The 24816-nt window shown below is 44.3% G+C and overlaps 1 long non-coding RNA gene, 1 other non-coding gene and 1 pseudogene across 2 annotated transcripts; all 3 read left to right on the forward strand.

The window, feature by feature from the left end:
* Positions 1–6110: 6110 nt before the first annotated feature.
* Positions 6111–7889, forward strand: LOC131740265 (RNA transcription, translation and transport factor protein pseudogene; annotated as a pseudogene).
* LOC131746672 (U6 spliceosomal RNA) lies at positions 6308–6414 on the forward strand. Its single transcript, XR_009332609.1, has one exon. It is a non-coding gene; the product is annotated as a U6 spliceosomal RNA (small nuclear RNA).
* Positions 7890–15211: 7322 nt separating the features above from the next.
* LOC131755902 (uncharacterized) lies at positions 15212–21871 on the forward strand. Its single transcript, XR_010837584.1, has 3 exons — positions 15212–15282; positions 20016–20107; positions 21682–21871. It is a non-coding gene; the product is annotated as an uncharacterized lncRNA (long non-coding RNA).
* Positions 21872–24816: the final 2945 nt, after the last annotated feature.

Here is a 24816-nt window from a genome sequence, read left to right on the forward strand (position 1 = left end):
GGGGGAGTGAGAGCAAACAGTAGGTTCCCTTGCTTGCTCCATCACCGAGGTGGTGGAGAGCTTGTTTCTTACATGGGGTGAGGGTAGGGATGCGTCCAGAGGTCGGGCCAGAAGGGTGGCTCAGGTGGTATTGTGTGCAGGGTGCATGCGCTGCTTTTGCTCCCGACACCCTGTTTTTTCTCCAGGCTCTTCAAAAGTGGCATTTGGGTTTTTCGGTCTCTTTGTATCTTTTGGGTCCAGAATTTGTCCCAGCTGCCCATGCAGGCAGTTATTTTTAGTCCCTTATAGTTTCTTTGTATTTTGTTGCTCAAGGAGAGGTGTGTCAGGTGCAAGCAATGCAGCACTGCGGCAAAAGTGTCCCAGGTCCCAGCCTGTCTCAGTACCACAAATTTGGCAGCTTAAATAACAGAAATGTATTCTCTCACAGTTCTGGAAGCTAGAAGTCCAAAATCATGGTGTCAGCAGGGCTCAGCTCCCTATGAGACTCTGGGTAGAATCTTCCTTCCTTCGCCTTAGCATCTGGTGGGGCCATCAATCCTTGTGTTCCTTGGCTTGCAGCTGTATCTCTCCAATTTCTGCCTCTGTGTTCTCCCTGTGGGTCTTTGTCTCTTCACATCATATTCTATAGACACCAGTTGTATTGGATTAAGGATCCGCCCTGCTTCAGCATGATCTCATCTTAACTAATTACATCTGCAACGACCTTATTTCCAAATAAGGTCCCATTCTGAGGTTCTGGGATCTAGGAGTTTAACATAGCTTTTAGGGGGACACAATTCAACTTGTAATAGGGAGAGATTTAAAAATTGAAACAATAAAACTAATAAATTTATTAGGTATCAGGGGAGGGGCAAATAAAGGCTAGAAGTCAAGAGTTGCATGCTGATTTCTGAGTAGATGGTGGTCAAGGGAACCAAGCAGGGAACACAGGAAGGGAAGTGGATTTCAGGGAGAAAGTGATGAGTTTCATTTTGGATGTGTATCAATTTAAAAATGTGTTCAGGGCTTCCCTGGTGGCGCATTGGTTGAGAGTCCGCCTGTCGATGCAGGGGGCGCGGTTCGTGCCCCGGTCCCGGAGGATCCAGCATGTTGCGGAGCGGCTGGGCCCGTGAGCCATGGCCGCTGAGCCTGCGCTCCGCAACGGGAGAGGCCACAACAGTGAGAGGCCTGCGTTCCGCAAAAAAAAAAAAAAAGTGTTCAGCTGCAAAAAAAACAAAAAACCAAGGCTATGGGGGTTCCCTTTTGCCATATAACAAGCCCAGAGGTAAACAGTCCAGAGCTGGTACAGTTGTACCCCATTGCCATCAGGAAGCCATGTTCCTTCTGTCTTTCCAGTTGCCAACATTACCATGTAGGGCTTCACCCCCTGCCTGTGTGTCCTGGTCACCTACAGGCTATTCCAACTCCAGCAACTACATTCCAGACAAGCAGAAGACGAAGGAGGTGAAAACATGAGGAAACTGTTAGAAAAGCAAAAACATCCCAGAACCCTCTAGGCGTGTGGGCTTCAGTAGCTGTGGCACACGGGCTCAGTAGTTGTGGTGCATGGGCTTAGTTGCTCCACAGCATGTGGGATCTTCCCGGAACCAAACCCGTGTCCCCTGAATTGGCAGGCGGATTCTTAACCACTGAGCCACCAGGGAAGTCCCTCTACTGTCTTTTACTTGAAACCACTCACCTGGTGTCTGGACTTACTGAAGCTCAGGTTCTTTGTCTCAGAGCAGAAAGAATTCAGCAAGAGGCAAAGCAGCAAATAGTAAGTTTGTTAGCACGGGACGCTTGTGAGAGATACAAGCAGGCAGGCAAGAAGGCTCTACCCTGAGGACTGAGAGGACTTTATTTTTATAAGCAAAAGAAAAGTGGGGAGGGGGGAGAAGACCACCTTCTTCCTCATTTGGGTGTAGATATCAAGGCTTATATCATTAGTTCCTCCTTAAACCCTATATGGTCTAACCGGGACTGCCATGGCACCATTTAAAACATATGTATATTAGCAGAAGGGTGGTAACCTATACTAAAATCTGGTCATTCATCCCAGGTTTCAGTATAATGTCTCCTTTCACTTCGTTTTTTCCCCCTTTCACCTCTATTCCTATGTTGGCTACAGGCAGAAATGCTACTCTTCAAGGACCATTAAGTCCCTGACTTCATGTAACAAGATTCAGACCCCATATCTATTGTCTTATAGTTCAGGTTTGTGGCTTGAAGTGTGCCTGGTGCTCGAATGTGCCTGGTCTTCCTTCAAGGTAGCGTAGATTGTTACTAGGTTACTGGATTCTTTTCTTGAGTGGTCATTAGCCTACAACAGTCTCCCAAACTCCCTTAAAATCCCCTCTGTCTTCAATCCCCTAGTGGAATTTTTTGTTAAAATACATTTATTTATCCTACTCTCCCTATCACTGCGGCTGCGCCTGATTCGGGCACTGAGAAGAACACCCTTCCTGGAGGCTGTCAAGCTTCAGCAGACACTGCTGCTCAGATAGATCAGGTCCCATCAATGCCTTAGGGGTTTCACAGGCTGTACTGAACAGCCTGGGGGATTCTTTGATAATCCAAACCTTCAAGATCTTAGCAGGCTTCCTCTATTTGTTTCAGTTCTATGAATAACCCTCATCAAAAGATCTTGCCCAGCTCTTTTCCAGAGCTGAAAATTGGCAGAATATGCCAACCCCAAATATGCTACTTTGCCATAAGGATTATTTTGAGCTAAAGACATTTGAAAAGCAGCAGGTACAGGAAGGACACTGACCACCTGTGCCCACCCCCTACCCACTGCACTTTTCTTCCTGAAAGCAGGAGATAAATAACTCCCTAGTGCAAGATGCCAGGGGGAAAGAAACATTCTTACCACCAGAGATGGGGGTGGAAACAGGAGAAATCTACACAAACAGACCTTTTTAAAACAACTCATCCTACCTTGGTCTCCCCATATGTTTTACTTTTCCACAGTCGCTAGTCTTTGTTCAACTAAGTTTATAGACACTTGGGCCTTTCTGCTTTTGGTGGGAGGGGGGGTGTTCGGGGCGGGGGGAGGTCAAGGGGAGGGAGGTCTTCATTTTTCTATGGGAAATGTCCACATAAAAATCCATATGCTTTTCTCCTGTTAATCTTAGTCAATTTAATTCTCAGGCCCAGCCAGAGACCCTGCGAGAATAGAGATACAATTCTGCCTCCCCTACAGATTTAAGTCTGAAGACCTGATTTTTTAACTTTGTATTCTGCCAACCTGCTTCTCACTTAAAGGTCTTTGTCTTGGGACAATCCAAAATAAAAGATGGGGGAGGGCTGGAGTGGGGAAGAAAATGCCCAATGCCCTCTTTGCTGGTAAACCTACTCCCTTGAACTGGCAGATACTTCTTAATGGAAAATGTCTTTTGGAGGACTTTGCCAAAAGGGGCAGGAAATCAGTACACAGCAAACTTTTAAATGTTTTCTACCATTTCCTCTAGCCCTGATTGGCATGGCTCTGTCCCAACCAGTAGCAAAAAACAGTATGATTGAATGCCACTGCATAACAAAGCCCACCAGCTTTCCAGGCTGCAGCCCTTAGGACCTCATTAACTACCATTCTCCTCCACTCAGTCGATTCCACAGATTAGGGCCTGTGACTTCCAGAAACCACCTTAAACTACAAAAGTCTACATGCATCAGGGTTCTTAATTGTAAGCAACAGAAGCTGATCCTGGCTGATTACAGAGAAAATAAATATATTTAAAATAATCTCAATAGCCCACAGAATCTGTGTGAAACTGAAGAAACTGGCTCAAGATTAAGCTTCCAAGAAAAGGACTGAAAACCGAAAACCTGGCCTGATGAAGAAACTGCTGCTTCTGCTACTGGCTACTGCAGTTGCCACCATGATGTGCTAACGCCGTCATCTGCATTTCAACCAGAATCTCCATTTGATTCGAACCACCGCCACACCGGGAATGCTATCACTTGTGCATCAAGAGCTCAGCTCAACTTGAAAATGCTGTATCCCTGAAAGCAATTCATCTCCGCCACTGCCAGGAAAATGGTTTCCACGCCAAGCCTCCTTCCTCAAATTGTGCCCTTCTGAATCAAAGTTTCATATGGGTGAGTCCCATTGGTGGAGAATAGCTCACAGGCCTAAGCCTGACCACAAAAAAGACTAGGAAACACCTTTCTGAGGAAAAGGGACCGATGAGGCTGGAAATCCCCCCAAACAGAGCAAAAAGTACCAAGAATCCAGAAAACATAGCTTTGTGGGGCATTCAAGTGGAGCAATCTGGTAGCTGCTGACTATGCATATCTAAAGTTTGGGAGAGCTACCTGGGCTTGGGAGCATAGAGGTGGTATTATGGTTTGAACTGTGTCTCACCCAAATTTATATGTTGATACCCTCCTCTCCATTACCTCAGAATGTGCCTTTATTTGGAGATAGGGTGTTTCCAGAGGTAATCAAGTTAAAAAGAGATCGTGAGAATTGGCCCTAATCCAACATGACTGGTGTCCCTCTAAAACGGGGAAATTTGGACACAGAGAGAATGCCATGTAAAGATAAAGGCAGCAAGCCAAGGAACATGAAAGATTGCCAGCAAACCATTAGAAGCTAGGAGAGAGGGAGGCAACAGTTTTTTTCCTTACAAGCCTCAGAAGGAACCAACACCACCACACCTTCATCTAGGAGTTTGAGACAGCAGTGAGGGGGCCCAAAGAGAGATCTTAGTTCCCTGCCCAGGAGTTGAACCTGAGTAGCCTGGATGAAAACCAGAAATCTTAACCACTAGACCACCAAGGGCTAGAGGCTGGAAGTAAAGTGGGCCTGGCTCTTGCCCCCGTTTGAAAGCAAGAATGTTTCAAGGACACAGAAACTGTAAAAACGACTACAGAGTTTACTATTAGAGACACAGCGCAACAAGTGGGAGAGCACACAGAGAAAGAGTTTAAGACTGAAGCAAGGAGCTTCCCTGGTGGCGCAGTGGTTGAGAATCCGCCTGCCGATGCAGGGGTCACGGGTTCGTGCCCCGGTCCGGGAAGATCCCACATGCCGCGGAGCGGCTGGGCCCGTGAGCCATGGCCGCTGAGGCTTTGCCTCCGGAGCCTGTGCTCCGCAACGGGAGAGGCCACAACGGTGGGTGGCCCGCTTACCGCAAAGAAAAAAAAAAAAAGACTGAAGCAAGGCTGAAATACACACCCAGAGAGAAAGGGTGTGGGCCTCCTTCCTAATGAGGAGGAGCGCAGTAAACAGGTGATTGAATCACTCGTGTAGGGCAGTCCTTCTGGGTCTTTGTTTACCTTTGGCCAATTATCTTGTTTCTTTTTTCACACCTGACTGGGCCTAGGATCCTCCCCAACATGTGTGCTCAACTTTTCGCTGAGACGGATCCCACAGCAGAGGCCTGTGACGGTATGTCCACCCTTATTATGGGGTGGCGCCCCCTCCTTTTTGACCCCCAAGGAGTCTTTCTGCTCCTGTGCAGTCGGGGGAGTTTCCCTGACCTCAGCAGTGGTCATCTTACTTCTTTATTCCAGCAGAGCTCAGCTTCTGCCGCTAGCTTTGTCCTTGGAGTGTCTGGGGGAAAACAAAGCTTCCATTTTAGTTCACTTGACAAACACGAGCTCTCCAGCCCAGGAGCCCATCTACCTCCTACCTCAGAAGGCTAAGGAAGGGGAGCGAGGGCTAATACCTGGGGACATATTAAAGGGGAGGCATCTCTTCCTCCACGAGAAGAAGGAGGAAAAGCCAGGTGCAGGTGAGATGAGGATTCCTGGGCAATGACCTATTTTAGGAAGCATTCTCAGGAACAACCTGAAGGGAATCGGGAAAGGAAAGCAGGAAGGGAAGGGGGCCAGGCAAGAACGCCATGACAGCAAAGTGCCACGCAGAGCGCCCTGACTTGGGTTCATCCCCCTGGGGAACTCCCACACCTCAGAGTCATCCAGGCATGGGGCGAGTTTGCCGGGGTTTTTATACTCCCGAACCCGGCAGTCAAAGGTTAAGAGCTGTCCTTTGTGGGTGGAGGTGGGGAGGATGAAAATTCCTGGCCACCTCCGGTTTTCTGTGCAGGCTGAGTGATTGATTCAGGCAGCCTGAGGGCAGTCCTCAGACAAGAGACAGAAGTGCTGGCTGTGGGGAGTGAAGGCACATGGGGGTGCTGGTATGCCCCCAGACAATGAAGGAATCCAAGGTGACATGGGCAGAGCTCTGGTAGCCTCTGCTATACAGCTGTGGGTTGTCAGGACAACAAGAGAGTAACACAGGAAAGGTTCTATATCCCCTTCTATTCTATAGGGAAGACGTTTGAGGAGAATGAAGAAGGTTTAAGTTTAAAGTATGAAAGAGGTGCTCGCTTCAGCAGCACATATACTGAAATTGGAACGATACAGAGAAGGTTAGCACGGCCCCTGCGCAAGGGTGACACTCAAATTCGTGAAGCGTTCCATATTTTGGGGAAGCAGCTGTATAGCACAGGGAGATCAGCTCGGTGCTTAGTGACCACCTAGAGGGGTGGGAGAGGGGGGGTGGGAGAGGGAGGGTGGGAGGGAGACGCAAGAGGGAGGAGATATGGGGATATATGTACATGTACAGCTGATTCCCTTTGTTATAAAGCAGAAACTAACACACCATTGTAAAGCCATTATACTCCAATAAAGATGTTAAAAATAAATAAAAAATAAAGTACGAAAGAGAAAGCTGATCAGGAAGGTACAGAAAGATTGCCAGGCAACAGTGAAGTCCCAGTTGAGAGAGAAACCATGAACTTGTTACGGCACAAACACCAACAGCATCCAGGTATAACAGGACGGTGGGGCAAAAGAGGAGTGATTGGCAAAGACGTAAAGGCATTCGGTCTTTCCTGGGCAGGAAGGAACTTAGAACCTTAGAACTGAATAGAAAGGGAGACAACGGAGAGGCCAGGGTCTTGGCAGTTTTAACAAATTTGAAGAACAAGTATTGTGGGAGCAACTGGGTTAAAAAAATGTGGAAGGATGAGAGGGTGTGGTCCCAGATTTAAGAAATGATGATGCAAGGTCCAGGCTGTGGCCATTATGGTGGGTACCTAAGGTGGAACAGAGGGGAAGGTCACTGGAGTTGAGGAGGTCAAAGAACCAACAGGCTGCTCTCAGCAGCACATTGCTGGTGCCTGAATCACCCACTCCTCTTCCCCTCTCCTCTCCTGGCTGAAGCCTGGGGGACCACAGCCAGAAGCTGGGACCACCGCAATCCTGCCAACTACAGTGCAAAGATGAAACAGAATTTAGAAACAATTATTTGGCTTGAAGACCAGAAAACCAGACACTATGAGATTAAAGACAGAAATATTTAAGAAGCGTTCACAGCAGCGACTGACCCAAGTTCTTTGAAAGGTATCTCAGTGCCATGTTTTCAAGATCGCCAAGTAGCAATTGACTGGCTTCTTGGTTTAGCTGTTAGACTTGACTATGCAGGTAATGCTGAAAAATACAAAGACTTGGACATGATGGTGCAAAACATGCAGACAGTGCAACTAAAAATGCAGAGCCATTGATCCATTTGGATGTAAATAATCCCGCTAGGAAGGCAGGGGTAAAGGCTTCGGTAACCTCCTTTGAGTTCAGCATCTCGGTGATTACCTGGTAACGATTGAGGCAATTCTCATTATGGTCCAGGAGCTCCTGAACAGGATGCAGTTGCTGGAGGAAATCGAACAAAAGAAGGTTTGCCTGTTGCTTTAGACGAGCATATTCTTGGTTTGGACACAGGAAGTGCAGTTCTCCATGAAGCTACTCAAATTCTGGTGCATATAGAAGAGCTCAGAGAGCTGCAGACAAAAATGAATGCAGCCAAAAAAAAAAAAAAAAAAAAGAATGCAGCCAGAGTGGCTGTTCAGGCGATTCTTGCTGATCCAAAGACAGACCACAGGTTGGGGAAAGTTGGAGGATGAACATTGTAGGCTTTCAGCTTCTCACCTGCTTAGTACAATTGGGAACCATGTACACTCTGGCATATGTTTGGAAACCAAATGTCACATTTTCAAAGGAGAAACCCCAGAAAATGGATGATGGTCTAGTGATTTACCATCATTGCTTTTTCTTTAATAAAGTTCTAGGAAGTGGGGGAAAGAAAAGAGAATTAGCAGGATGGGTGTGGAACGGGTCATGTACATGGACACTGAAGACTCAGGAAGCCTCAGAGCCAGGCGCTGACTAGAGCAATGCTAACGGTAATAATCATCACTGACACATACTGACTGCTTCCACCTGCTTTATCTCATTTCATCCTCCTTCTCTTCCTTCAGGTCTTAGCTTAAATGGCACCTCATTCCCTAACCCCCTTCCCATCATAGTTCTTCATTCTGTCTCAAACTCTTCATAGAACATATATCAATTTATAATTATTTTCTTCTGTTCACTTTTTAGCTGAATGACTGTCGAATGCCAGTAACTATTCTCCAAGGTGGTTACTATTACTATCCCATTTTACATCCAAGAACATTTAAGCTCAGATATTAAGTGCTTTACCCAAGAGCACACAGCAAGTGGCAAACCTGAGACTGGAACCCAGGAACATCTGACTCCAAAGCCCACATTCTTAATGATAACACCTCCAAAAAGTTTTCAGTGGCTGAGAGGAGATGACCAGGAAGTGGGGAGAGAGTAGGGCAGAGATGGGTATACAGCCCTGCTTCCAGATTATACGGTAGTTGTAGGACCAAGCACCTTCATACTAGAAATAGTTCAGAAGTAGCACTGGGAAGGAAGGAGGGCTGCTAACCTACCTTCTGACCCCAGGTGTTCGAAATGTGGGCAATGCATAGTATCCTTTTGAGAGAGCTGCAGAGAAATCTCTCGCAGGAGCTCTGGGTTTCTATTAGCCAAGAGGTAGAGGGAAATTTCCACGAGGAGCTCACACTCCGGGAGGGTTTGCTTAGCATAGGATGAGGCTCCAGGGGATGCAGCGGGAGGCTTTAGGGGAGCAAAGCAGTAGGAAGAGGCAACCCAGAGCAGAATGCAGACGATGGTGTGAAAGAAGATATATAATGGGGAGGCTTATATTTTGAGCATTAAACCAATGATCAGAGGGCTATGGGGAAGGTCAGGTTCAGCTGGCCACATATTTGCAAAGAATCATTCTTACCAGTCTTCTGATGGGCAGGAGAAATTCAGAGTATTCTGGAAGAAGTCAGTCTTGTCCTAAGTTGGTTGGGTTTTGAAGACAGTCTCATCCAGGTACACTTACCCATGAGAGTTCTGTTTAATCCCCGGGACTCTATCAGCAGTTGAACACAACAGAGGGAGTGGACATGATTCAGGTCTCCAGGAATGTGTCAGGGATGGCCTGTACTGATTTGCTTCAAACAGAATCAGAGAGCACAACAGGGTAAGCCTGTAAGTTCCTGGGCAAAAACTGTTGACTCAGCTCTGTAACTCCAGAATGTAACAGGTGCCCACCTCGCATACCAGAAAGAAGCTCGCTAAATGCTTGTTGATTGAATGATTGCGGGTTTATACTCTTTGTGATGGAATTCAGCACAGCCATCTAGTAATATGGAGTATTATAGAGACATTTAAGTTCAAGATTAGATTTGAGTAAAGATTGAATCAGTAGGGCTCCCCCGCAAAATCCTTGAAATATAGCAAATTGGAGACTATTTTTTTGTGTGTAGTGAAAAAGCCTAACATATGATTTTCCATCTTAACCATTTTCAAGTGTACAGTTCAGTCGTATTAACTATATTCGTATATTATGTATATTGTATATACGTGTATGTATATTTTCAGAACAATGTATATTTCACACTGTTGTGAAACAGATCTCCAGAACTTTTTCAGCTTGTAAATCTGAAGCTCTATACTCATTAAACAACCCCCCTTTTCCCCTGCTCACCAGCCCCTGGAACCCACCATTCCACTTTCTGTTTCTATGAATTGGACTACTTTACATACATCATATAAGTGGAATCATACAGTATTTACCTTTTTGTGATTGGCTTATTTCATTCAGCATAACATCCTCAAGTTTCATCCATGTTGTAGCATGTGACAGGATTTCTTTTCTTTTTAAGGCTACATAATATTCCATTGTATGCATATATTATATTTTGTTTATTCATCTGTTGATAGACATTTGGGTTGCTCCTACCTCTTGGAAGTTGTGAATAATGCTACTCTATATATGATTGAACAAATATCTCTTTGAGACCCTCCTTTCAATTCTCTAGTATATATATTTAGAAAGAGAATTGCTGGATCACAGGGTAGTGTTATTTTTAATTTTTTGAGGATCTTTCATACTGTTTTCCATTGTAGTTGCACCATTGCACAATGTTGTTTTTTTTTTTTTTTTTGCGGTACGCGGGCCTCTCACTGTTGTGGCCTCTCCCGTTGCGGAGCACAGGCTCCGGACGCGCAGGCCCAGCGGCCGTGGCTCACGAGCCCAGCCTCTCCGCAGCATGTGGGATCTTCCCGGACCGGGGCACGAGCCCACATCCCCCGCATCGGCAGGCGGACTCTCAACCCCTGCGCCACCAGGGAAGCCCATTGCACAATCTTGACAACAGTACACAAGGGTTCCAATTTTACCTCATCCTCACCAACCCTTCTTATTTTTTTTTATAGCCTTTCTAACAGGTGTGAGGTGATATATCATTGTGGTTTTGATCTACGTTTCTCTGATGATTAGTAATGTTGAGCATCTTTTCACAGGCTTGTTGGCCACTTGTATTCATCTTTGGAGAAATGTTTATTCAAGTCTTTTGTCTATTTTTTGGTTGCGGTATTTGGGGGTTTTTTGGTTCGTTTTAGGAATTCTTTATTGATTCTAGATAATAACCCCTTATCAGACATATGATTTGCAAATAATTTTTCCCATTCCATAGGTTGCCTTTTTTCTCTGTGGATTGTGTCCTTTCATGCACAAAAGTTTTTAAGTTTGATGTGGTCAAAATGTAGAAGATTTTTTGACCACAATGAAGTAGCTAAGAGATCATGGACTAACACATCTAATGTTGGCAAGAAAATCTTGCTTACATGATTAGGAAAATATGCAAGGTAAACTGACATTTGCACTCAAACATCTTTTTATCTGAAGTGTTGGCTTTGGAACTGAGCCTGCAATTACTCTAGGCTGTTTTCCTCAAGGGGCTCAGTGCAACACTGGACCTGCTTAATACAGTAAAGCTGATGTTATAAAACTTGGTGCGATAAGACGACAACAACAAAAACTAAAAAAACTAAAAAATAAAATGAAACATGGTGCAGAAATTATCACTAAGGAAAGATATTAAGCAAAACCAGTAATATGAGTGGTTTAAAAGTTGCCACCTGGATTATGCAGCCAATACGGTTTTTTTTTGGGGGGGGGACTGCACCATGCAGCATGCAGGATCTTAGCTCCCCCACTGGGGATCAAACCATTGCCACCTGCGGCAGAAGCGTGGAGTCTTAACCACTGGACCACCAGGGAAGTCCCACAAATGTTAATAAAACCCTTAAAGGACATGATAGAATACTTTGGAAGTAATGTTAAGAAAAAAAAGTTAGATATAAAATTGTAGAATTCATTTTCATAATTTTAACAAAACACATGCAGGACCATAAAGCTGAAAATTCTGACGGAACATTGCCAAGACAAATTAAAGAAGACCTAATTAAACAGAGAGGTATACACCATGTTTATAGATTGTAACATTCGATATTGTTGAGATACTTTAGTTATCTTAAAACCACTAATGCCCATCAGCAGTAATTCATTATTTAAAATGGTGGTTTACGTTTTATATTGCTAACATCTGAAAAGTGTAAGCATTTTACTGGGATACTCTATGTTGTTGAGTTTGATTGATTTCAGGGTGGGCTCAACAAAAAAGTAGTTTCTGAACCTGCAAAGGAGATGACCAGTGCTGGAATTGTGGGGTTTTGACTGGGGACAATCCTATTTTTTACTGAGTGAATGTCCTACAAGTGAGCAAATCCTTTTTGACTCCTCTTCAGCTGGGATTAGCCTCAGCTTCAGAGGTAGAAGGAACATGTGGCATCACCTCTCAAGATGGTATGAATAAAATAGTCCCTAGGGCAAGAAATCTTAAATTTCCCCATCAATAAAAAGAAAGTATTCCTGTGTTCCTGGGTGCTGGAGCTGTATTCAGATAAGTTTAGATGACTGGAAAATTAACTATTCACATGAAAGTCACTAATCATTCTCATGCCCTAGGGCACTCCAATATGAAGAGTCAAGTTGAAGACGGAGAATCAGCCAGCAAGGGAGACTGAAAAAGAGTGTTTACTAGGATGGGGCGGGGAACCCTGTGTGGTGTCGTAGAAACCAAGTGAAGAAAGTATACTAGGTACTGTATGAATCAGGATCCAATCAAAGGAAAGCAAACCAGTTCTAGGTATTTCAGACAGAAGAATTTAATAGAGAAACTGGCTACAAGAGTATTAGAAGAGATGGAGGAGCAGAAGAGGAGAGGGGCGATTACTCAAAGATTATTAACTTCAGGAAGCCATTACCACTCTGGGCTAGAGGTGCAAACATGTTACCTGAAGCCCGGGGCACAGTATCCCTAAGGTTCCTGTTGGTTGCTGGAGCCCAGTTATCTGAGCAGGAGCCCGGGAGCCTGCACTTACAGGTTGTTGCTCCTGTGTCCACAGGCACCACCCAGATCCACTGCTGCCATTGTCACTAGAGCCAATGCTGTCACCACCACCAACACCATACTGCTCAGCTGTACTGCTGTCACTGATGCCAAAGACACCACAAGAAACCAGAGTCAGAAAGGGAGGCAATTCTCTCTTCCTTTCATCTTCCAGTGCCCTTCATTGACAAAACCTAAACAGAAACCAGCTAGCTCGGGAGTCTGGAAAATATCATTTGTCTCTCTCTGATACATAGCAGGGCACAGAAAGGCAGATAAGGGCCTAGAGCAATAGGCAAATGACCAGCATAATCTACCCTTTTGGTCATTCAGCATCCCTTCTTATTCTTCTACCTATATTTAGGTCAAAGACTAAATTGAAGTTACTTACCAATGCTGCCTACATCTTAGAAACCTTTCATAGCTCTCCATTACCTTCAGAGTAAAGTCAAAACCCCATAGCTTGGAGGTTAAGAACCTACCAAGCTAGACCAAGCTTCCTTTCGTTAACTGCTCACTATTCCAACTACGTTGATCCATATTTCATTTCCCAAACACATCTGGTATATTTCTCCCTCTAAGCCTTTGAGCTTGTCATTTCTCCCACCTAAAATGCATTCCCCTTCTCATCTTTTCTACCTCCTCTGCTCCAAGCCTACCCAACGATCACAGCATGGCTCAGGTTCAATTCCTCCACACAGCCCCCTCCCAAAGGCACCAGCCCTCAGCACTCTTCCACTCTCTGAATTCCTCAAGTTTATGCCACTGATAGAGACCAACTAGCCTTCCTGGCATCCCCATGGCACCTAGTGGCATGTTGCCTCCAACGTATCCATTTACTGGCTGATTTCTGGCGGTGGAGGATAAGGAGAATGAATTGGCAATACATAGCCGACTATTAATTGGAAGCCCAAGGCACTTACTGCCCAATATCAGCTTCCTGCCATCTCCCATAGGCCCCACTAAGGCTCTACCTGTTTAATTCTGAATTATGATTTGGAGCAGTTCATCAATTCTCCATAGCAACCTTCAGAGGAGCTCAGCAGGCCTCCAGAGACATTGTTCTCAGATTACTACCAAGCTAGCAACCTGGTTGAGGGTATTACTAAACCACACAGCTTGCCAGCTAATATCAAGTCAGAGCAGAAGCAAACAAAATGTTTTCAAGGGTGTTGCTCAACAGGAATCATGTGCCCTGAGAAAACTTGCAAAGACTCAGAACTAAACAAATTTCTGCTTAGCCATCCCAAGTCTGCTCCTGACAAAGATTAAAAGAAGCAAAGCAGCTATCAATCCTCGTTCTCTGCGGAAGTTTAAGATGTGGTTCAGGGCTTCCCTGGTGGCGCAGGGTTTAAGAATCTGCCTGCCAACGCAGGAGACGCGGGTTCAAGCCCTGGTCTGGGAAGACCCCACGTGCTGCGGAGCAACTAAGCCCGTGCGCCACATCTACTGAGCCTGCGCTCTAGAGCCTGCGAGCCACAACTATTGAGCCTGCGTGCCAAAGCTACCAAAGCCCATGCGCCTAGAGCCCGTGCTCCACGACAAGAGAAGCCACGGCGATGAGAAGCCTGTGCACCTCAATGAACAGTAGGCCCCACTCGCCGCAACTAGAGAAAGCCTGTGCGCAGCAACGAAGACCCAACGCAGCCAAAAATAAATAAATTTTTAAAAAAGATGTAGTTCAGAATACCAAAGACGTGGCTCTTGTCCCAGTTCTGCCCTGCATGAGGCATGTCCCTTTCCCTCTCTGGATCTCAGCTTCCTCATCTGAAAAATTAGGAATTTGCGCTAGATAATCCCCAAGGGCCCTTGCAGCCATGAAATCCAAAGACATCTTTAATTGCTTTCTGGTCTCCTTTTACAAAACATCCAATTATTCATGGAAGACTATTAATCATCTATTATCTCGAAAGCCACCACATATGACTGTTCAGATTGTACGCTGAACAAATCCAGAGGGCACCATCTACATTAGGTTTGTGTGAACTGTACCCCCGTGTGGAGTGGTACACAACCTGAACATCCAAGCATAGCAGCCTTGATTATGCTCTTCAATTTTGACAATATTTAAGTTTTCACCTTTTATTTTCTTAATACCCGTTGTTTCCTGACCTTGGGTCCCTACCAGCCGAGGTGAAACTACATTAATATCTGGTACTGAATGAAGTACTCTCTTATTGATTAACTTTTAATCATGGGCAAGAAATGAGAATAATAACATTAGTACACTATTGACCACATATGTGCAAGATACTTTACATATATTAACATTTAATCCTTATGAAATCCTATCAGGGATAAATATTTCATCCTTATCTTTGGATGGGAAAGTCGAGGCTCAGGGGGACTAAGTAAACTACCCCAGGGTTCCTAGCCAGAGCTAGAAAGTGGCCGAGATGCGGATTCAAAGCCACGTCTGACTCCAAAGCTCATCCTCTTTCCACTCCACCACCCATGACACCTTCTATACGCTCCATACTCTGCCAACAAGCTTGACATTCTTCTGATATCAGTGAACATGTACAAGTAATTGGAACATTCAGTTAACCAGAAACAGCAGTAACGTTGCATAATCGCACTAGAGAGAAGTCACCACTCACCCATTTCCATCCTGATGTTGCCGCTAACTAGAGATGTGCTTACCTCTCTGTGGGCCTGTGCTCTCATTTCAAATAGGAGTGACGTCTTGGGACCTTTTTAGGTAAGTTAAGTACCAGCAATTCCTATAGCAATGAGCATTTAATTATTTGCAGTCTCTGAGTTTTTGTTAGTCTTTTTGGCTCCGGCTAAACAGTTGTACCACTCCTGTGACCACTTCAGCCACCAAGGAGAGTTCTTTGCGGTCCTTGCTTCTTTGTGCCTCCCTCAGGGCACTCCTGTACTTCTTCCCCCTCAGCCTCAAGATCCCAGGTCTGAGAACTTATTCCATGTAGATTTGTAGGCTTTGAGACACTAGCCTATTATCAGCAGCCCTTGTATCCTGCCCTCTCGTGTCTCCAGCTTTTTCCGGATTTCCCAGTGAATCGAGCATTGCATTCCTAAAGAAGGCTGATGTCAGAGTTGTGGTCAAACAGGAGGTGAAATGGAAGGACAGATGCTGGCTGCTCCTTCACAGACCCTGTCTTTCGACTCAGCATCAATCAACAGAACTAGAGGATGTCCTAATGAGCAGCCATAAAACTTTCAGATCCAGACAAGGTTTTCCTTCTCAATATGAATAGTCAATCATCATGGCTATGATTATGAGTGTAGGGGAAAAAGGAGATCTAAATAAAATTAAAACGTGAATTATTTCCCAAGTGCAGCTGTTTTCTGCTCCATAACACCTGGATACAAGATATGATATTTTCTTTATTTGTCTATGTCACACTATATCTGGTTCTGAACTCTTACCTATGTGGATGGGAAAAAAATATAATCTTCATTATATGTAGAGGCCCACTTCTTTCCCCTTCCCCTTCCCCTTCCCCCAGAATTGTACTTGGGTATCAGGGCACTTAGACAAATGCTGAAATTTGTGGGAAGGTTCTCTGATCCTCAGTGTCTGGAGGTTGACACTAAGAGGCTCGTTACCCAAAACTATATGGCCTATTAAAAGATGACAGTTCATAGCCCAGTTTGTAGTGAGTGGGGACCTCACTCACTCCCAAGATTCCCATGATGCTGAGGGTTTAAACCCCAGGTTCCACGCATCACTTTCAACAGAGGAGCAGCCCCTCTTGGAATGCTGCATGGTGGCTGGGCACTGGTCTCTGCCACTCTTGTGACCACCACTGCCACCAGGGAGAGTTCTCTGTGGTCCCTGCTCCTGTGTGGCTCCAGCCTGCCGTCTAACTCTGGAAAAGGGGCGTGTTATTGGTGAAGCTTAGATCACACATCCATGCCTTTGCTACAAGGGAGGCTGGGAAAACAAGCATCTATACTGTGTCTCTTACCAAGACATGGAAAGTGAGGGATTCCCCAAACAAGTCATGGGCAGGAACAAAGAAGGACAATGTCTGTACTGCTTTAACCTGTGGATCTTGGCAAAACCCCTTGTCTTCTCTTGGGCTCAGCTTCCTCAGCTGAAAATAGAGATAATGACACTGACTTCACAGCGTAAAAGCCCAGGAGACAAAGGCATACCTGGGCAACCCAGCCTCCCTGTCTCCCGGGTGTGGCAGGATGGGGCAAAGGTAGACGAAATCCCAGGAGAGGGAGCATGCCTGGAGGTGATATGTTCTGGCCATCAAGGCAAGGAAGGACCTGAGCTGTAATGCCCTCTAAAAGTGGGAATCATCCAGAAGTCATTCCTCTCCAACAGTTAACACTGAGCTAAGAGCATTCTAGAAGGAGTCAGACTTCAGGAAAGGAAAAAGAGAAAGAAAAAGGTGCTTTAAAATGGGACACTGGGCTTCCCCGGTGGAGCAGTGGTTGAGAGTCCGCCTGCCGATGCAGGGGACACGGGTTCGTGCCCCGGTCCGGGAGGATCCCACATGCCGCGGAGCGGCTGGGCCCGTGAGCCACGGCTGCTGAGCCTGCGCGCCCGGAGCCTGTGCTCCGCAACGGGAGAGGTCCGCGTACCACAAAAAACAAAAACCAAAAAACACAAAACACTATGACTATATACAGTGAAAGATATATACATATTTTTAAAACACCCTGCACAATTCTACAGTTACTCTGTATTTATACACCATATATACGTGTGTGCATACATATAGAGAGAATTTGTCTACATATGTATACACAAAATGTTTACAACCGAATTGAAAAATGGGCTAAAGGAGAAACAGAAATGGTCAGTAAACATGAGAAAAATCTTCATTTCACTAACAATCAAATAAACGTAGTTTTAAGAGGTAAAAGTTTTCATCTATAAAAATCTAAAAAATTGCAACTTCTTTTTTAAGATGATGTCCAGAATTGGTGAGAGTAGCTGACCCAGGCTGCGAAAACTCCTAGATCTCCTAGATATCATCTCCCTTCCTGACCCAGAGGGAATTAAGTCCTCCTTCTCTGTTTCAGTGTCACCCTAAACTTCCATCTCTTATCCCTTATTGTTACTGGCTACTTATATGACTGCATCACCCAGTTAAATTTCAACCCCCTGAGAACTGTGGCTTATTCTTCAGTGTATTCCCAGTTCTAGCAGAGAATATAAACTTCTACACGTTTATTCTGTGTTTATTGAATGAATAAGAAGAGTGAAATTGGTACAGATTTCCAAAGGGCATTTTGATCATGTCTATCAAGTCCTTAAATTCTTTAATATTCTTTGACTTAGTGATTCAAAACTGAGAAGTCTGTCCTAACCAAAAAATACAAAGATATTTATCTCAGGGTTAGTTTTAAATGTGGAAACAATGCAAATGTCAAACATTCAGTAATAGATTAAATTTTTTTTAATTTTTATGTCCTTTTTTACTGTGGTAAAATGCACATAACATACGATTTTAACCATTTTAAAATGTGAAATTCAGTGACATTTAAAACATTCACAATGTTGTGCAACCATCACCACTACCTTGTTGCAGCACATTTTCCAAAAGGGAACCTCAGGGCTTCCCTGGTGGCGCAGCGGTTGAGGGTCCGCCTGCCGACGCGGGGGACACGGGTTCGTGCCCCGGTCCGGGAAGATCCCACGTGCCGCGGAGCGGCTGGGCCCGTGAGCCATGGCCGCTGAGCCTGCGCGTCCGGAGCCTGTGCTCCGCAACGGGAGAGGCCACAACCGTGAGAGGCCCGCAAAAAAAAAAAAAGGGAACCTCATACCCATTGAGCAGGCTCTCCCCATTCCCCCTTCCCCCAGAAGGGGGAACCACAATCTGCTTTCTGTCTCTATAGATTTACCTATTCTGGATATCTCTTATAAATGGAATCATACAGTACTGTATGTGGTCTTTTGTGTCTGGCTTGTTTCATTTAGCATAATGTTTTCAAGATTCAACCAGGTGGTAGTAATTCATTCCTTTTTATGGCTCAATAATATACCATTGTATGAATATACCATATTTTATTTATCCATTAATCAGCTAATGAACATTTGGGTTGTTTCCACCTTTGGCTATTGTGAATAGTACCGCTATAAACATTGATGTCCAAATTTTTGTTCAAACACTGTTTTCTGTTCTTTGGAGTATATACATCAGGAGTGGAATTACTGGTTATTTCTATGTTTATGTTCTATAGTAATTCTATGTTAAATTTATTGAGGAAGGGCCAAACTGTTTTCCACAGCGGCTGCACCATTTTACATTCCCACCAACAATGCACAAGGGTTCCATAGATTCACATTTTATTACGTGCTTTTGCAATGTGAGACTGTTCTGGCATGAATAAAACAGACAAGTCCCTGCTTTTAAGAAGCTGACATTCAGGGACTTCCCTGGTGGTCCAGTGGTTAAGACTGCATGCTCCCAATGCAGGGGACATGGGTTCAATCCCTGGTGGGGGAACTAGATCCCACATGCATGCCGCAACTAAAGATCCCGCATGCCGCAGCTAAGACACAGTGCAGCCGAAATAAATAAATAATAAAATAAATAGGTAAATATAAATAAAAAGAAACACATTCAGCAGGTAATAAACAAGTAAATAAATATAAATCTTCTTTTAATTTTTTTTCAATTATTTAAAAACGTTAGGGCTTCCCTGGTGGCGCAGTCGTTGAGAGTCTGCTTGCTGACGCAGGGGACACGGGTTCGTGCCCCGGTCCCGGAAGATCTCACATGCCGCGGAGCGGCTGGGCCCGTGAGCCATGGCCACTGAGTCTGCACATCAAAACGTTAAGACCCATTCTTAGTACGTGGGCCGTGCAAAAACAAGCTGCAAGGCAGACTTGGCCCGAGGGCTGTAGTTTTCTGACACCTGATGTACACTCCCACTTACCAAGACTGACCTAGCTGCTGCCAACCTGCCGCCAACCTGCCAGGTACAAAGATCAATGCTGAGCCTGGGATACGATGCCTCACGACTTGCAACCAACCCCTTCAGCAGGAAGAGATAGGGTTACTGTGATACCACGGCGTTTGGGAGGAATGCGTGTAGAAACCAGGTGATCCTGGGACTTCCCTGGCGGTCCAGTGGTTAAGACTCCAAGCTCCCAATGCAGGGGGCATGGGTTCAATCCCTGGTTGGGCAACTAAGATCCTGTATGCCGCGTGGCACAGCCAGGAAAAAAGAACCCAGGTGATCTAGTCAGGTCTCTCTTCATATCACTTACTTGACAATTGTACTATAAATGGACAAGTGCTGCAACCCTGACCTGAGAAGGACATGGTGACGAGGGGCTCAGTCCACCATGGGTGAGCCATCAAGATTTGGAGAAGGGACATGAGCATGAGGATAGCGGAGGAGGGGCAAGATGGGTGTCAGCTGTGGCCCAAGGCAGCTGCAGCTACGGAGGTAGTTCATCCCAATTTGTCCTCTTCCTCTTCCAATTTTTCCCCTTCGTAGGAAAGACCCATGCAACCCGTGAAGGAGATGCTCCCCAATAATGCCAGAATAAGGGGATCTGCATGGAGCAAGGCATGGACTTTAGCCATCATGTAAGTGTAACTGAGCAGGACCCTATGGGGCCTTCCTGGGACAGACCCCTCCCCCATATCCTCTGCTGTAGCTCCTCTCTGAAGTACCCAGGTAACAGTATCTCATGCATATTTCCTGAGTTTTTCAGATGCTAAAAATCACCACCAAATGCAAGAAATTAACTACCTGATGATCATGTGCATGTAGGCCTGTCTAAGGATCAATCACCATCAACCAATCAGCGAATTGTGCATGAGCTGATGACATACCCTGTGACCACCCCCTCCCTCTCCTGGCCTTTAAAAATGATTTGCTGAAACCCTTCGGGGAGTTCAGGTTTTTGGGGACACAAGCCACGCATTCTCCTTTCATGGTTCAGCAATAAACCTTTCTCTGCTCCAAAGTCCAATGTTTTGGTTTGTTTGGCCTCACTGTGTGTCAGGCACATGAACTCGGAACGTGAGTTCAGTAACAGAAGTGTGCCCGCTTAGTTCTCCCTTTCGAGAGTGACCTTCCCCCACCACGTGTGTTGTTAGCTAATTGCCTCAGCCACAGCGCCTTCAGGATCCAGTCCGAGAGCAGAAGACCAACGTCCCAGCTCAATCAGTTAGGCAGATGAAGTTCCCTCTTACACAGCCTCTTTCAGATGTTCTATTCAGGTCTTGCATTGATTGGATGAAGGCTCTGCCCACGTTAGGGAGGACAACCTGCTTTACTCAGTCTACTTGTTCAATTGTTAATCTCATCCCAAAACATCTCCACAGACACACACAGAATGATGTTTGACCACATGTCTGGCACCCCAAAGCTTAGTCAAGTTAACTATGTTTGTCTATTTGTGTGTTGTGCTTCAAACAGTCTCTGACTATAGGCTCAGTGACACTGATAAAAGGTATAGATACCCGTAAGCAAGCTTTTTTACTCAGCCTATAGTTACTCTCTGGGACTGGATAGTAATTGATGGGCATCTTGGATGATATAAAACTAATCTGATTAAAATTAAGATAAGTCAATTATGAACCATGTAAAGCTAACCTAAAACTCAATTTTACAAATACTGTGTACCTCACTAGCTTAAGAACTCCTTGAAAATACAGGAACTGTCTTAAATTACCTTTTATTCCCTCAGCCTTATATGCTGTCAGAAAGCCTTATAATGTCTCAAAGGTTCAGTCTCTTCATCTGTAGAATGGGGATTAAATGATTAAATGAGATAGTGCAGATAAAATGATAAACACAGTATCTGGCATGTAGTTAGTTATTGTTCAGTGTTAGCTTTTATCATCATCATCATTTCTACATAAATCAATTATGCGACAACCATGTAATGAAATGTACCCTTTTAATGTATCCACAACATCTTTCCTTTCCCTCTTCTTCCTTACAAACAGAACTCTAATTTTGTTGAGAATAAGAGTGGTTAGCCTCCCTTGATGATAGCGTTGGCTACAAGACCCAGTTCTGGCCAATTAAGTATAAGTGGGTATTGTTGTCTCTGACTTAATAAGTTCCTTGAGTGTGGGGGTGGGGGGTGATTCAGCTAGTATATGCCTTTTGAACTTTGTCCTACTTTTTCTTTTTTTTTGGACTGTAGACATGATGCCTGCAGCTCCAGCAGCCATCCTGTGACCATGAGGCAATCTGAGTATAGAAGCCAGCACTAGGGATAACAGAGAAGAAAGAATGAAGGAGGAGCCTGGATATCCTGAAGCTGCCATACCAGTCCTGGACTCCCTATTCCTGACTTCTCATTATACAAAAAATAAATAAATAAGTGAAACTAATTTGTTTTGACCACTCTGTATACCTGTTTCCTCATCTATAAAATGGAAAGAATAATAGTAACCTAGCTCATAGGTTTGGAGTGAGGATTAAATGGGTTAATATATGTGACTTAAAATAACTGAAAACTATGAGCAGAATGACCTCTGAAAATTGTAACATTCTGCTACTTCTTGCACCACTTCCTTTGCTCTTTTGTGAGAAAAGTGCCTGGCATTTAAGTGCTCAGTAATAAATGTAAGCTAACATGATCAACATTATTATTATTTCAAGTTTTTGTTACAGGCAATTGAACCCAATTCATAACTGATACAGCAGTGATTAAAAACTATACCTATTAAAACTATCTAATGGCCAGGGAAGATAATTCTTTTTTAAAAAAATTTATTATTTATTTTATTTATTTATTTTTGCCTGCGTTGGGTCTTCGTTGATGAACACGGGCTTTCTCTAGTTGCGGTGAGCAGGGGCTACTCTTCCTTGCAGTGCGCGGGCTTCCCCTGGCAGTGGCTTCTCTTGTTGCCAAGCAGGGGCTTTAAGCACGTGGGCTCAGTAGTTGTGGCACGTGGGCTCTAGAGTGCAGGCTCAGTAGTTGTGGCCCACGGGCTTAGTTGCTCCATGACATGTAGGATCTTCCCAGACCAGGGCTCGAAACTGTGTCCCCTGCATTGGCAGGCAGATTCTTAACCACTGCGCCACCAGGGAAGCCCCAGAAGATAATTCTTTATAAAATGTTTAGTGAGGAACAAAACACATTATAAAACTGTATATATAGTATGACCCCAATTTAAACAATTATAGAAATGCTCAGAAATTCGGAAAAGTCTTAGAAGTAATTAGTTCTGAGTGGTATGATCACAGGTAATGTTTGTTGTCTTTATAGTTTATTTCCAAAATGTTAACAATAAACACAGGACATTTATAACTGGGAAAAATGTTATTTTAAGACATTTAAAAGGCGGCTAAGATATAACAAGTGATTTTTACTTTAAGCAGATTCAAGGTAGCAATCCACGTGCTAGAATAGATCATCTAAGGAATAAGATAAACAAATATGTGCAGTAGTGGTGAATTCACCCACAGAGCAGGACTAGTGGCAGCCTGAGGTTAAAAGAAGAGTGTGTACATAGGTAAATTGATCATGTGTTTATGTATGTGCCCCAAAGTTTCTGATCCACAAGTAAGGAATGTCTAAAAGGGAACACTGGGTCCTCCTCAGTCTGGGGAACTTGGCTTGCTGCCTACTCATTAGAGTGAGAAGGCATCTAGGAAACACCAGGCATGTCTTATTAAACGCATTTAAAGAGCATGCTTCTAATTGATTGATTGTTCATGGAGACAGAGGCAGTGCCAAGCACCATCCATGGCAATTGTCTGAATGAAACAGTTGCAGCAATAAAATTAAGCTTGATGTACTGACTCAAGGTTTTGGTTTTGTCTATGGAGACAGGCTCATACTTCCATGGCTTTAACACACAGAATTCGTCCCTGTGAGTCTCCCTCTAGCTGGTCGTCCACAAATCAGGAAAGAGCTGTTTTAGGATCAAGGAAATTCAAAGGTCTTATTTGTGCAATTTTACACTTGGGTCTTACTTGTGCAATTCTGAGAACAGTATGCAAGGAAAGTGGTTTCTGATATAAATCCCAATAAAACATAATTTCTTCAAGAAGAGGTGCAGTGCCAACAGACCGTTTTCAGAGATTAACATTTGGCTTTCAAAAAAATTATACCAACCCTGGTATTGTGCTTGGAATGAAATACGGTGCTCTTAATCACACAAGGCAGCACTTTTGTGAGGAAGTGTTTTACTTCCAAAATTCCTTGGTGTATCTCCCTCCCTACCTGCCTCACGTGCTCCCACCACCACCTGCAGCAGATTTAGAGTTTGGTAAACTGCCCAGCTCAAGGCCCAGCTGAGTGGTGCTTACTTTCTCTACTTTTCCCAGTATCATCTTTTTCAAGACTGGGATACTAATGCACAAAAGATAAAGGGGCACTTGGTATGTGAGGCAGAAAGCGATTCCAGTGAGTAAATATTTGTACCTCACTTGCTCTTATGATTTGTCAAGGCATTATGAGTAATAATAATAATTGCTAACATTCAGGGCAGGCTTCAATGGCCGTGCTGCCTGTGTAGTTGCACGGGACCCCACTCTCGGAACAACCCTGCACTTGGCTTAGTGCTCTGCTACTGTCATCTTAATTTTTGAACGTTTTCATTTTGCACTGAGCCCCACAAATTATGTAGCCAGTCCGATTAACATTTACAGGGCACTCGCTATGCATCAGACTCTGTTCTAAACATTTATCCATATTAAAGTTGGTTGGAGTACCACCAAACTGTATTAATTTCCTCATTACTGAGGGTAATTTACAGGAGTCTGTTTTCTAGCCACTAAAAAGTGCTTAAATTGATTTAGGAGGGGGGAGTAAGGAAACACTTGTTCAGCAACTGTTTTTTAAAAAAAAGTTGTTTTTTTTTAAAACTGTCACATTACTGTCTCTTTCATATCACAGATCTGCAATTACTTGTTGACTAGCTTGTTTCCTACGGAAACATAAGCTCCATGTTTTTCACCACTGAATTTACAGCATCTAACGTAATGTCTGATACATAATAGGTAATCAGTAAATGTTTTAATAAACTAAGTGTCCAAAGTATCTTGGAAAATATAAACGTAGAAAAACAATGTCTCTCCTACAGAGCACAACAGATTATCAAACCACTTAATTGCTATGGATGCGGATTGATGCAAAAATAATGCTTTTTTGTCGTTTTGTAAAATAAAAGTTCATTTAAACAGTTCTTAAGTCCCTGCTATCTGCCTGGCAATGTGCTACATGCCGGAAGCATTCTAATAGATGCAGAAACACTGCAATACATGAACAATGCACACTCAGGAAGCCGTTAGCAACAGACAGTGGAGATGACAACGGAGACTAAGA

This window comes from Kogia breviceps, chromosome 1, assembly GCF_026419965.1.
Source record: "Kogia breviceps isolate mKogBre1 chromosome 1, mKogBre1 haplotype 1, whole genome shotgun sequence".
NCBI classification, from domain to species: domain Eukaryota; kingdom Metazoa; phylum Chordata; class Mammalia; order Artiodactyla; family Physeteridae; genus Kogia; species Kogia breviceps.